General features: G+C 39.2%; 1 protein-coding gene across 4 annotated transcripts in view; it reads left to right on the top strand.

Annotated features, from left to right (window-relative positions):
- The first annotated feature begins 6256 nt into the window (after positions 1–6256).
- The window catches only part of STX17 (syntaxin 17), a 93559-nt gene continuing 86399 nt past the window's right edge, over positions 6257–13416 (top strand). The window contains exon 1 of one of the 4 annotated variants that reach the window (XM_082468767.1): positions 6257–6328. The gene's annotated coding sequence lies outside the window, so the exon portion shown is untranslated. The other 3 variants (XM_082468769.1, XM_082468768.1, XM_082468766.1) reach the window with 3 other exon arrangements.

Below are 13416 nucleotides of genomic sequence, written 5' to 3'. Positions count from 1 at the left end.
TTCCGTGGGACCATGTCCAGTCTACTGAAAAGCCCATCAAAGGTGTTCTTCATCTTCATTAGAGTGTTTCTCATTCTCGGCATTTCCTTTTGATTCTTTCTTAGAGTTTCCATCTCTCTCCTTCCATTACCCATCTGTTCTTGTATGTTGTCAATTTTTTCCATTAGACTCCTTACCATATTAATCACAGTTATTTTATTTTATTTTATTTTTAAGAATTTTGGTAGGAACTTTATAAATTTATTTATTTATTTATTTTTGCTGTGTTGGGTCTTCGTTTCTGTGCGAGGGCTTTCTCTAGTTGCGGCGAGTGGGGGCCACTCTTCATCACGGTGCGCGGGCCTCTCACTATCGCGGCCTCTCTTGTTGCGGAGCACAGGCTCCAGACGCGCAGGCTCAGTAGTTGTGGCTCACGGGCCCAGTTGCTCCGCGGCATGTGGGATCTTCCCAGCCAGGGCTTGAACCCGTGTCCCCTGCATTGGCAGGCAGATTATCAACCACTGTGCCACCAGGGAAGCCCAATCACAGTTATTTTAAATTCCCTAATAATTACAAAAATCTATGTCATATCTGAGTCTGATTCTGATCCTTGCTTTGTTTCTTTAGACAGTGCCTTTTCTTGTCTGTTAATAGGCCTTGTAATTTTTTGGTGAAAGCCAAACATGTTGTATCAGGTAGTGGGAACTGAGGTGAACAGGCTTTTGGTGTGAGGTTTTACATTAATCTGGCTAGGAGCTGGGCTGTGTTTAATGTTTGCAGTAGGTATAAGAGGCTTCAATTTCCTCTAGCATCCTTGTTGTCTGGATTCTCCTAAAAACTCCTTATATAGAGACTGCACCTTGCAGTTCTTTCAGTTCTAATCTGCTGTGATTATTCTGAAGACCTAAGGTGTAGGGGGAGCAGAAGCATTCGATAATTATGATTTACCTATGATTAATTTTCAGTCTTTCAGTGGTCTTGTGTCTTTGGGCTTTGACCTTCACAAGTGTTTCTCAGCCACTTCCCTGCCTTAGGAGAGACAGGAAGTCTAGAAGGGGCTGGAGTTGGGTAATGCAAACTTCTCTCAGCACCTCCACTCCCCCCACCATCATTCGTCTCTGGCTATGTAGGCCTTTGTTATAGAGAAGGCTCCATATATTTCAACATAGTTTATTTTCGCCTCCTCTGCCAGAAACATGAGTTTTTTTTCTTGGCTCTTCACCATGAGAACCTGGTGAGCTTCCTGGAGGTAAAGCTCATGAATGTATGCAGTTCCCGCCTAAGACTGCAGGCCCCAAGAGTTTCTCACTCTCACACTAGTCAACACTCCACCTCCAAGGATTTGTCAAAGTTATCATGTAAATGTTTCCACCAGCCTAAGACTCCAGGGACTTCTGTTTCAGATAAGCTAATGTTAGTTGTGATTCTCTGTATTTGCCTGTCTCTCCAGATTTCGGGGAGAGGGGCAGTTTGCCCTGAACCTCAGTTCTTTTATGAGTCAAAGAAAGGTAATTTACTTTTAGTTTGTTCATCTTTTTTCTTGTTGTATGGATGGGGGTGATGACCTTCAAGTTCTTTACATGTCAGAGCTGAAACTGGAAGCCCTCAGAACTCTGTAAAAACAAATTTAAATAGTGCTTTGTCATTTATCCAATTATTCATTTATTACAGGTACAAGGTATTGAACTAGAAAGTATAGGTGGATACTGAGATAAGCAAACATGGAGCCGGTCCTCAGGAAGCTTATATTCTTACGTGGGATGGTACAAGACAGCTTCTCAACCCCTGTGCTTGACTGTGTCGTAGGTGTGTGGAAGCATTAACTTTCCCAGCTCCCAGTGCAACTGAGCCAGTGGCAGAGGCTGAGAGCAGCTTTCTCTCTCAGTTTTGCTTTATAAATTTCATTTTCTATTTGTGTCATGACAGGGAAAAGGGTGAAAAACAGTGGAGGTGGCAACAAAACACACACCAAATTTCTATATTAAAATGCAGACAGTGATGCGTCAAAAAAAGATCGGATTATTAAGGTGGGTGTTTAGAGGAGGGAGGCCTTAAATCTAGAAATTCTAGAAAAATTACGAGAGGTCACATTTGGAGTGAACATGGGAAGATGAGTAGGATTTGAATGTTCAGAGAGGGAGGGGCAATCGATGGAGAATATTCCAGGTGTAAGGCACAGGTAAGATTGGGAAAAGGATTGGGATTAAGAATACTGAGCTCGATTTGGTTAGAGCAGAGGATGAGTGAAGAGGAATAATGGGAGCTAAAGTCAGAAAGCAAGGTTGGGTGCATGTGGAATATCTATCAACTTGCACATTTGTATATTTATCATGTGATATTAATTGATATTCATGACAATAACTAAGGTACTACAAAATTCAAGGTGCCTTGTAAATTGCCAAAGTTTAAACAATATTTAGTAAGATTCTAATGCTAAGTAAGTTTACTGTGTTTTAGTTGCAAGCATAGTATACAGTTGCATCTTTCGAAGGTGAGTTGGATGGTAAGGGGTGTGGGAATGAATTAAAGTCATTGATAAAGCGAAAATTACCATGTTAAAACTACTCTTGAAAATTGCTTAAATTGCCCATAAGGTCTTTTAAGCATGGTTTTATAAATACTACCTTGTGCAATAATTGTTGGGAGCACTAAGTTCTGAGAATTATTAAGATAATTAAAAGAACAAAAAGGTGGGGAAGGAGTCTTTAGAGAGATGTCTGGGCATTTAAGCTATTCTACATATTAAACGGTTATCAAATTCCTAAGTAGTGAATGGTTGAGAAGCAGAGAATTTTAGTGTTACTGTTTGCCTGCAGAGTTCACTGCTTTTGGTTTGATGTAAGGTCTCTATAATCTTAATATATATGAACAGATTGTTTGGTAATGGTGTGTGTGTGTGTGGTGGCAGGAGCCACTAAAGCAGAAAGTGGAAAGGTTGAAGTACTAAAGCCAGGGAACACTATGTGTAAGTTTAAAATGATATCATAAGATAATAGAAACAAATGGAATTTTGTGTTGATAACAGAACTCTCTTGATTGAAAGTAGAAGTTCACTTGAGCTAGTTTAAGCAATTAAAGAAAATGCAGGGTGAGAGCTGGGGTAGGGTGGGGGATTAGGAGGCTTTGGGGTTTAACCAGACCTAAGTGGTTAAAGCTAAGCCACTTTGGGGTTAAGCTAAGCCTCAGGAATGAGCTGGAACCAGGAATTTGAATGTGCTGCAAACTCTGTTTCTTTTTTGTGCATCTAATCATTCTCACCTACCTCTCTTTCTGTCTCTTTCATGGCTTTTCATTTTATATTCTAAAGGTTGAAGGTCTCTAACAAGGGTAGGGATTACTGCTGCTATTTCACCACTATTTCAGAGACAGGTAGTAGAGAGAAATGCTATTAAGGAAGTATATATTCCTGGTCTACTAAGAGGTTTTATTTGTTTTAAATCAAGAATTACTAGCTCTTTATCTTCCTTTTTTATTGTGGTGTAACACACAAAGTATATACACAAATCTTAGGTGTACAGCTTGATGAATTTTCACATATGTAATTACAACGGTTCAATACACAGAAACTTTCCAGCACCCCAGAAAACTACTTATGCTCTCTCCCAGTTAATCCCACATTAAAGGTAACCACTATTATCACTTTATTTTTAACCTTTCTTCATCTCAGTTCACAAGATTGTTGGAATGTTAGAATGCACAAAGATAGAATGCATTCAGAACTGCAGTAGATATTTCAATAGTTCATATGCTAGAGAAAGAACTTAGTGAAGGTAGTGGCTTTAAATATTTTTTGAACATGACCTACAGTAAAAACAAACAAACAAAAAAAAACCCCCACATTTTTTAACAACATGGCCTAGGATATACATACAATCATCTCTCCACAATTTTAAGTGGGATCACCAGCAGCAAGGCTTCCTCTGATTCACCAGTCTATGGAGTCAAAAATACAGCCACCAGAAGCTCTGCTGTGAGCATCTCCTCCATTCAAGAAACAAGCCATATTAAAGCTAGAATCCTAGTCCCAATCTCAGATTCCTGGAACAGGTGTCTTATTGTTCCAGCCTGGGTCAGGGGTCTGCTCCTGGACCAATTCACTATGGTCAGGAGCATGGGTTCATGCCTGTATAAAATGGCTGCCAGAGGCTCATAACTGATAGCCTGCAGATCTGGTAGGGAGAAGCAGTTCCCAGAAGAGGAATGGACTAGGAAGATAACCTAGGAGGTCTATATTATTGTGCCAGATCTGAATTTGATTCTCAGGTTCTCCATATACTTGCTCTATAATACTGGAAAAATTATGTCTTAATTCATAGAGTGAATATATATTGTTTCCTTAGCCTGTTCCAAGAATGTGCTACTTTCTAAGCAAATGATAATATACACCTTTCCTCAAGAAACAGCCTTATTCAGGTATAACTGACATACCATAAACAATATCCATATTTAAAGTGTATTTAAAGTGTATAATTTGGTAAGTTTTAACATATATATACACCCAATGCAACCAGTACCACAAGCAAGATAATGAACATATCCATTATCCCCAGAGTTTCCTCGTGCCTCTTGGAAATCTCTCCCTTCACCCCTACTCCATTTAGCTATTATTCTTAATTCTTCAAATAGCTCCCATAATTCCTTACAAACACAAATTAGATTCTGCTCTTTGAAAGTGATCTTTTCTCCCATTACAATTTTTAATAGGTGATCGCTGTTTAGGAAAGCTATTGCTCTAGCCATTTTACTGAACGTGTTTCAATTCATTCCTTGGGTTTTCCAAGTAAGCAATCATAATACCTAAAAAGAATATTTTTCTTTTTCTCCATTTATTTATTTATTACTGTTTGTTTTGTTTGGCCTTCCTGGTTCAGTTAGGACCTCAGGAAAATGTTGGCTAGTAGCAGCAGGCCTGCTCCTAACAACTTCAGTGCCCAGGCAAGAGTACAAAAAGAGGTCCACACACCATATATCTAAATATTTAAAGATTATAAATCAAGCTAACAAACTGTTAGATTTAAAAGTTATATTTATCTACCTTGACACACCTAACTTATAGCAAACATACATATAATAACCTAGAAGTCTAGGTTCAAGTTTAGAATCCTTGAGTGTCACATCTCCCTAGTGTACTTGAGGTAGATTTTTCAGAGCTTAACTTGAATGACCTTTACTTCAAAAGCTCTTGTCTTGCATTAAAAACTTTTTCCCATGGTATTGGCTAATACTTTAATTTTTCTCCTTAGAATTAAAATCTTATAAACACCTCCTTCCTAGAGTAAAAGAAATCAGCATTCATTATACCCACAAAGAAAATCCAAAATGCTTAGCAGATTTTATGCTTTATTTTAGAAATTACCTTTCAAGGCAATTCTTACAGACCCCTAATATTCATTGGTCCACAATTTCTACCCCTACTCCCACTCCACTGGAAGACCCTAAGAGCTGAGTTTCCTTAGCTATGGCTTGAACATCCTTATGACTTCTAAGGATAGTATCATCAGTGGATACGTTCTGAGCAAGTCATCTGAATATTCACAAACGCATATTAAAAAGGCTGGATCTGGAAGTCAGGCCATCCAGGGAGGAGGACTTGTGACCTGGACAGGGCTTCAAAGCCAACCAACTGCTTGTTCATTGGTATCAGCTGGTATAACTGGAGGAACTTGAAAAGGGAATTAGGAAACCCAGTTGAAGTTCCAACTGTGTCACTACATGGCTGAACTGCTAGTGAGTCACTAGAACTCTTTGTTGAGCCTTAGCGTCATTATCTATAAAATTGGGAAAAGGACACTGGCACTGGGTTGACACTGGTTCAACCCGTTTTTGGGAAAAAGCACAACTTGTCTGAGTTTCAGTTTCTGTGCCTGTTACAGTTAAGACTTGTGCCGTCTACCTCAGACGGGGGTGTAGATGGAGAAGGCACAACCTCTGTGAGCTTCAGTTTCTACCAGTGTAAAGAGGTAAGAACACCCGGCCAGCCCACCAATAAAATTCCTAGAAGAACAGAGGAAAATGGACAGAAAAAAGTTGCAAAATGTAGAGGGCTATACAGATGTGAACTGTCTCACACTTAAAACACAACAAACAGACAGACTTAAAGAGCATCTGTGCGTCTCCTTCCTCTTGGCTCCCTTGTTACAACCCCACAACATAAATCAAGACCACTTAGTAAGACTGTCCAGAGCGGCAACCGTGTCTGTACACACAGGGGCGCCAGCCACACCCCTCGAGGCCGGGACTGGGCGGGAGGGGGCGTGGCGCAGCCCAGCCCGCCTATCGCGACGCCCCGTCCCGTCGCGCCCGCGCCTGCGCCGTGCGTACCCACCGGCCTCGAACGCCCCGGCGGGAGGTAAGGGGGATAGCGATAGGCCCCCTGGGGGCGTAAGGCCCTGGCCCGCGTCGTCGGCCCGGTGCCAGCCCAGCGCGCGGGAGGGGCGCCCCGCAGGAAGCAGGGCATCAGGTTGGAAGTGCGAAAGCTGTGGGAGCTCCTCTCGGCTTGAAGAAGTGGTGGTTTCGGTTTTGGAGGTGCTTTCGAAGCGGGTATAGGGAGGCGGCCGACCGGGCGAGCTTGACGGCCTCCCGGGGTCTCGGGGTGGAAAAGTTTACTTCGTCTGCCCTGCGTGTGACGCACTGTGGGTCCTAGGTCATCAGGGTCGCCGGCGTCTCGGTCCGGAGAGGGGCCCGCGCACCCATTCGGGCGCGGGGGTGGGGGGAGGCGGCGTTTGGTTTATGTGGCCCAGGTGCGCGGTGGGTGACGCTGCGAGGAATGACTCGAGGCTCGAGGGTGTTGAGGGGAGGTCCTGGGGCGCGAGGGGGGAGCCTCCTGTCAGCCATACCGGGGAGGGTGGTTCGCAGAAGGCCCCACGTCTGTCTCCCCTTTTCACAATTCGGAATCGGAGGCTCAGAGAGCAGACCGTACGCTAGGTAGGTCCGAGGGCCTTGACTTTTCTTTCCAAATTCAGTACCCCTTCCCCCAATGAGAAACACGGGGCGACGTGCCTGAGGGAATTCGGTGCCCCAGGTGTGGGGAAATGTGGGAAGGTGTTCATAACTTTTTTGGAAAGGGGCGTTGCCAGTGATATTGGACTTTTCCTAAGAAATGGGGCTTTTCACTTACAAATAACTTTAAGTAATTTGGTTAATCTCCCAGTACTTTTTCCTTATTGGAAACGTGAGTAGTGTGGTACTCAGCTGGTAATAGTTGTAAGCACTAAAGGTAGTTTGTAAAGCACCTGGCACCCGCCCCCGCCCACCCCAAGTGTTAGTGCAGTGAATATGATTGCAGTTCTTTGACCTCAAAATATTTGACCTGTCTTACGGGAAACATCAGTTTACACATTGTTTTAAGAGACTTTTTATTTTGAAATATTTTACAATTACAGAAAAGTTACAAAAGTAATACAGAGTTCTCTACAATTTCCTTTAATGTTAACATCTTACATAGCTATAATACAATTATCAAAAGTAAGGAATTAACTTCAGTACAACGCTGTTAACTAAATCACCAACTTTCTTCAGATTTCATCATTTTTTATACTAAAGTCCTTTTTCTGTTCCACGATCCAATCTAAGATCCCACACTGCATTTAGTTGGCATGGCTCCTTAGTCTTCTCCAATCTGTGACAACGTCTAAGTCTTTTCCTGTCTTTCATGACCGTTACACTTTTGAAGAGTCCTGGTTAGTTATTTTGTAGAGTGTCCTTCAGTTGGGTTTTGTCTGATGTTTTCTCAAGATTAGATTAAGGTTGTGTACTTTTGTTGATACCACAGAAGTGTATATGCCCTTCTCAGTAGTTCATCATATGAGGGGTACATGATATGACACACTGCATTTGATATTGCTCTTGATCACTTGGTTAAGGGGGTATCTGCTGGGATTCTCTAATGTAAAGTAACTTTTTCCCTTTGTAATTAATCAGTATCTTGGGGGAGAACTACTTTTAAACAATGCAAATATCCTGTTTCTCCTCAAACTTTAATTTGTTGATTTTAGCATCCATTGATGATCTTGCCTTCAGTAATTATTACTGTAATGTTCTAATGGTGGTTTTCTGTTTCCCTATTTATTGATTGATTGATTGATTGATTGATTGGCTGTGTTGGGTCTTCGTTTCTGTGCGAGGGCCTTCTCTAGTTGCGGCGAGTGGGGGCCACTCTTCATCGCGGTGCGCCGGCCTCTCACTGTCGCGGCCTCTCTTGTTGCGGAGCACAGGCTCCAGACGCGCAGGCTCAGTAGTTGTGGCTCACGGGCCTAGTTGCTCCGCGGCATGTGGGATCTTCCCAGACCAGGGCTCGAACCCGTGTCCCCTGCATTGGCAGGCAGATTCTCAACCACTGCGCCACCAGGGAAGCCCCTTCGTAATTTATTAATTGGAGTTTTTCTGTAAGGAAGAGCTGCATCTTCATCCCATTTATTTATTTATTGTTAATTTTTTGTATCTGTATGGACTCATTTATTTTTCTATTGGTTATTTTCCTACACTTTCGTTATTTGTTTTATGTCTCAAATTGTTCCAGCTTCGTCCATTTCAAGTTTTTTCAAGTTGCTTCCTGTGCCCTTTTTATAGGCTCTCATCCTTTCTTGAGAACTTCCTTGCTTTTTGGCACCCTAAGATGCTCCAAGCTTCTCTTGTGTTTTCCCTGCACTGGAATCCACCATTTCCCCAAAGACCCCTGCTTTCTTTGTTTGGAGAGTAGTATTTAAACACCAAGGATCTGGGCGCTAGGTGTGCTCATTGCTACTGGGTTATCATCACTTCCAGTGCCTGGCAGAAGACATCTTAGAAGCGTGTGTGTGTGTGTGTGTGTGTGTGTTCCAGTGCCTGGCAGAAGACATCTTAGAAGCGTGTGTGTGTGTGTGTGTGTGTGTGTGTATATGTATATATTTCTAGCTGTATATGCAGTCGTCCCTTGGTATCCACAGAGAATGGTTCTAGGACCTGCAGTGGATAGCAAAATCCGAAGCCACTTAGGTCCCATAGTTGGCCCTTTGTATCTGCGGTTCCATATCCACGGATTCAACTAACTGTGGATCATGTAGTATTTATTGAAAAAATCGTATTTATTGAAAACAGTCCACTGTAAGTGGACCCTCACAGTTCAAATCCATATTGTTCAGGGGTCAACTGCAAATCCATATATTTCATGGAGATACAGGCACACATATGTGTATATTCATGCATCTACCAAGATTTATATTTATTTTTGTGTTTATCTGTATATATATATATACACACATGTATTTTAGATATATGTCTGTATATATATATTTTTTTTTCTAAAGTTTATTCTGATACTTCTGTTTCTAATACAGTACCACAGAGTTCATTCTAGTCTTGCCTTTTACTTGTAACTTCTTTCTTCAACAGTGAGAAATCTGGCTTTTGTGTTCTACAAAATATTTCCTTATTTGTTCAGTCCTAGTATACACATAAAGTAATTTCAGGATTTCTAACCCATAGTCCTATGAGAAACAAATTTACTAACTAGAGTACAGTATAGTTGTGTGTAATTCTTTTTGTCTTTAGCCTTGTAGTATCCAGTTTAGTATCTAGGATCCTATATCTAGACACTAGTATCGAGTATCCAGCATCTATTTTCCAAAGTTACCTAGATTAGTTATTTTCTTCCCCTACTTCTTTCATTGTGGTTTTGTTGTTCATTTGTAATACAGTTAATTTTATTTTTTATAGTTTGTATTTCATTTTGGGTTCCCCCACATCTCGTTGTTTTTGTTTTTTAATATACAAAAATTCCCCTTTTGTGTTGTACAGTTCTGTGAATTTTGATAAATGCATATAATTGTTTATCCACCACCATTGTCATGATACAAACAATTCTGTCACCCCAAATATTCCATTACACTTGAAAAATAAAGTTAAAAGTAATACAACAACTTTACAGAAGTTTGAGAAATTAGGCATTTTTGTGTGTTTTCTCTTGTTTTTTCATAGGCATATTTTAAATACCTGTGATGTTAATGTAAATGTATTTTTTAATCCTATGTTTGAATTATATCAAATATTTCCCAGTTTTCTGACTTAAAAATCAAGAAATGCTGAAATACATTTTCAACTCATTATTTAATCACACTTTTAAACCACAATTTCTATATTGAATTAAGACCTTCCCTTAATAGCTTATAAACATTATTTGAGCTATTTTATGATCAGAGGCACTGTTGGATGACTTTGTTTCAGTAACATCATACTTTATGCAACTATTTGAATGCTATGTTCCCTTCTTAGTTTTATATGGGTATTTTATTGTAATTTTATAGAAATGGAAATGGTGGAGAGAAAAAATAATACTCTCTAGAAGGAGACCAAGAGTTGGAAAAGTCTCTTGGGCGGGTCTTGGGCCAGAATGTCTTCCCCGAGAGATGGCCCTTGTGAGGCAGCAGGTTATTCCTTGAGCACAAAAAGCTGAGGGGCAGAGTCATGCACTCTGACCTGGAAATATTACTTTTTGAATTCAAAAAAGAGAGCTATCATCATAGCATAGGGGAGCAGTGAAAACAAGCCAAATAGTCAATAATTGGGGTTTGTCAAGTACACCGTAAACTGATTAGTGGAAGAGAAGGCAGAATCATTTGAGTTGTATCTCAAATGATACACAAAGTTGAGAGGCAGATGGGATATAAAAGAGCATCTAGACAGAGGGAGCACCTTGCAAAGCCAAAAGTAGAGATTGGGTGATGATATTTCCGTAGATTGGGTGGATTACTTACGAACATTTTATTTTCTTGTTCAGATAATAGGGAACTCTTAGAAGTCTTTATTCAGAGGAGGAGCATGTTGCCTTTGGTGTTTTAGATATATATTCATTGGTGGTAAACTATGGGGAAAAATTGGAGAGGGGAAAGAGTCTAAACGCAGGCCAAATAAGACACTTGTAATGTGCTATGCATATTGTGCTGTTTGACTAGAGTGATAGGATTAGACATAGTGTAGAAGAGACATGTGAAGAAGTGTTTTAGTTCCATTAGCATCTGTTGAATACCAGGTATGTTAAAAACATTTTGATAGGAATAGTAATAGATATAAAGATAGCTTCTTATATAATCTGCATAGTGGAAGAAAACACAAGAGGCAATGTGATAAACTGGGAACATTAGTGTTAGGGAAATATTGATAATTTATGAGACTATTATATGTTAATATAATAAGAGAAAGACAGTCCCTGTAGCACGAGCAGGCAATTGATGAAAGAAGAAATGCAAATAGAGAATAAATCAATCTCATTAGTAATTTAAAGAATGCAAAATAAGACAATAATGAGATACCATTTTTGTCACCAGTTGAATGTCTTAAGAAGAATGATAATATCAGGTATTGGTTGGAGTACGGATAAATGGACATTTTAAAGTTTTTTAAGTTGAAGTATAGTTGACATACAATACTGTATTTATTTCCAGTATGCAACATAATGATTTGACATTTTTATACATTATGAATTTATCACCATGATGTCTAGTAACCATCTATCATCCTACAAAGTCATTACAATATTATCGACTATATTCCCTATGCTGTACCTTACATCCCTGTGACTTGTTTATTTTATAACTGGAAATTTGCACTCCTTACTCCCCTTCATGCATTTCACTCACCAGGCTGCCTCCGTTCTGGTGACCACCAGATTATTCTCTGTATCTGTTTCTGTTCTGTTTTGTTTTTTAAATTCCACGTGTACATGAAATCATACGGCATTTGTCTTTCTTTGGCTTATTTCACTTAGCATAATACCCTCTAGGTCCATCCATGTTGCAAATGGCAAGATTTCATTCTTTTTTATGGCTGAGTAATAGTCCATTGTGTGTGTGTGTGTGTGTGTGTGTGTGTGTGTGTGTGTGTATGTATATGTATCACATCTTCTTTAGCCATTCATCTATCTTTGAGCACTTAATGGTTGCTTCCATATCTTGCTAATGTGAATAATGCTCTATGAACATAGGGGTGTATATATCTTTTCAGTTAGTGTTTTCATCTTCTTTAGATAAATACCTAGAATTAGAATTGGTGGATCATATGATAGTTCTGTTTTTAATTTTTTGAGGAACCTCCATACTGTTTTCCATAGTGGTTGCACCAGTTTACATTCCCACCACATGCATGTGGGTTCCCTTTTCTCCACATCCTTGCCAACAACCAACACTTGAAATTTCTTGTCTTTTTGATGATAGCCATTCTGACAGGTGTGAGGTGGTAGCTCATTGTGGTTTTGATTTGCATTTTCCTGATGATTAGAGATGTTGATCATCTTTTCATGTGTCTGTTTCCCATCTGTATGTCTTTCCTGGAAAAATGTCTGTTCAGATCCTCTACCCAGTTTTTGATTGGATTGTTTATTTTTTTGATATTGAGTTGTGTGAATTCTTTGTATATTTTGGATATTAATGCCTTATCAGATATATCATTTCCAAATATCTTTTCTCATTTAGTAGGTTACGTTTTTGTTTTGTTGATGGGTTCCTTCACTGAGAAAGCTTTTTATTTTGATGTAGTCCTATTTCTTTGTTTGCTTTTGTTGCCCTTGCCTGAGGAGACATCCAAAAACATATTGCTAAGACCAGTGTCAAAGAGTATACTGCCTATGTTTTCTTCTAGGAGTTTTACGGCTTCAGGTCTCACATTTAAGTCTTTAATCCAGATAAATGGACATTTTGATATGTTGCTAGTGGGAATGTAAATAGGCACAGCCTTTTTTGGGACATTTAGTATCAGAAGCCTTAAAAAATGTGTGTATCTATTAATTCTATTTCCAGGTATTTAAAGAAATAATCATAGATGGTAGTATGGATTTGTGTGAAAGAAGAGTAATTACACTGTGGTTTAGTTTATAATAGTGGAAAATTGGAAACATCCTGAGTGGCCAACATTAGATGATTAAATTATCGAACATCTGTACAATGTGATACCGTGCTGCTATAAAAAATACATTATAGAAAAATAATAATTTACATGGAGACATTTTTATTATATTTGATCAGGTTATTCAAAATAAATCTTTTATTCTTTTATTCACTGCTTCCTTTATTCACCCAGTAACAGTATACTTTATTATATTTTTTTGCTCCTTGCCATTCCTTTCCTTTGGGTTTATTTTCTTTTTTGTTAAAGCATGCCTTTTAGTAGTTCTTTTAATGAAGGGCTTGGTAATAAACTCAGTCTTTGTGTGTCTGAAAATGATTATTTTACCTTCACTTCTGGATAATAATTAACCTGGGTATATACCAACTCAGCACTTTGAAGATATTCCTATCTTTTGATATGTTGCTTTGATGAAAAGTTTACTGCTTTTGTTGTTTTAGTTTATCTGTCTTTTATCTCTGGTTTGCTTTTTAAGATATTTTTTCTTTGTCCTTAATGTTCTGAAATTTCCCTTCCATGTGTTTAGGTAAATTTGTTTTTTATTTATGCTACTTAATGTTTATG

Source organism: Balaenoptera physalus (genome assembly GCF_965194825.1).
Source record: "Balaenoptera physalus genome assembly, chromosome: 7".
In the NCBI taxonomy this organism is placed as follows: domain Eukaryota; kingdom Metazoa; phylum Chordata; class Mammalia; order Artiodactyla; family Balaenopteridae; genus Balaenoptera; species Balaenoptera physalus.
The sequence above is the reverse complement of the archived record's forward strand: the minus strand, read 5'-3'. Positions and strand labels throughout refer to the sequence as shown.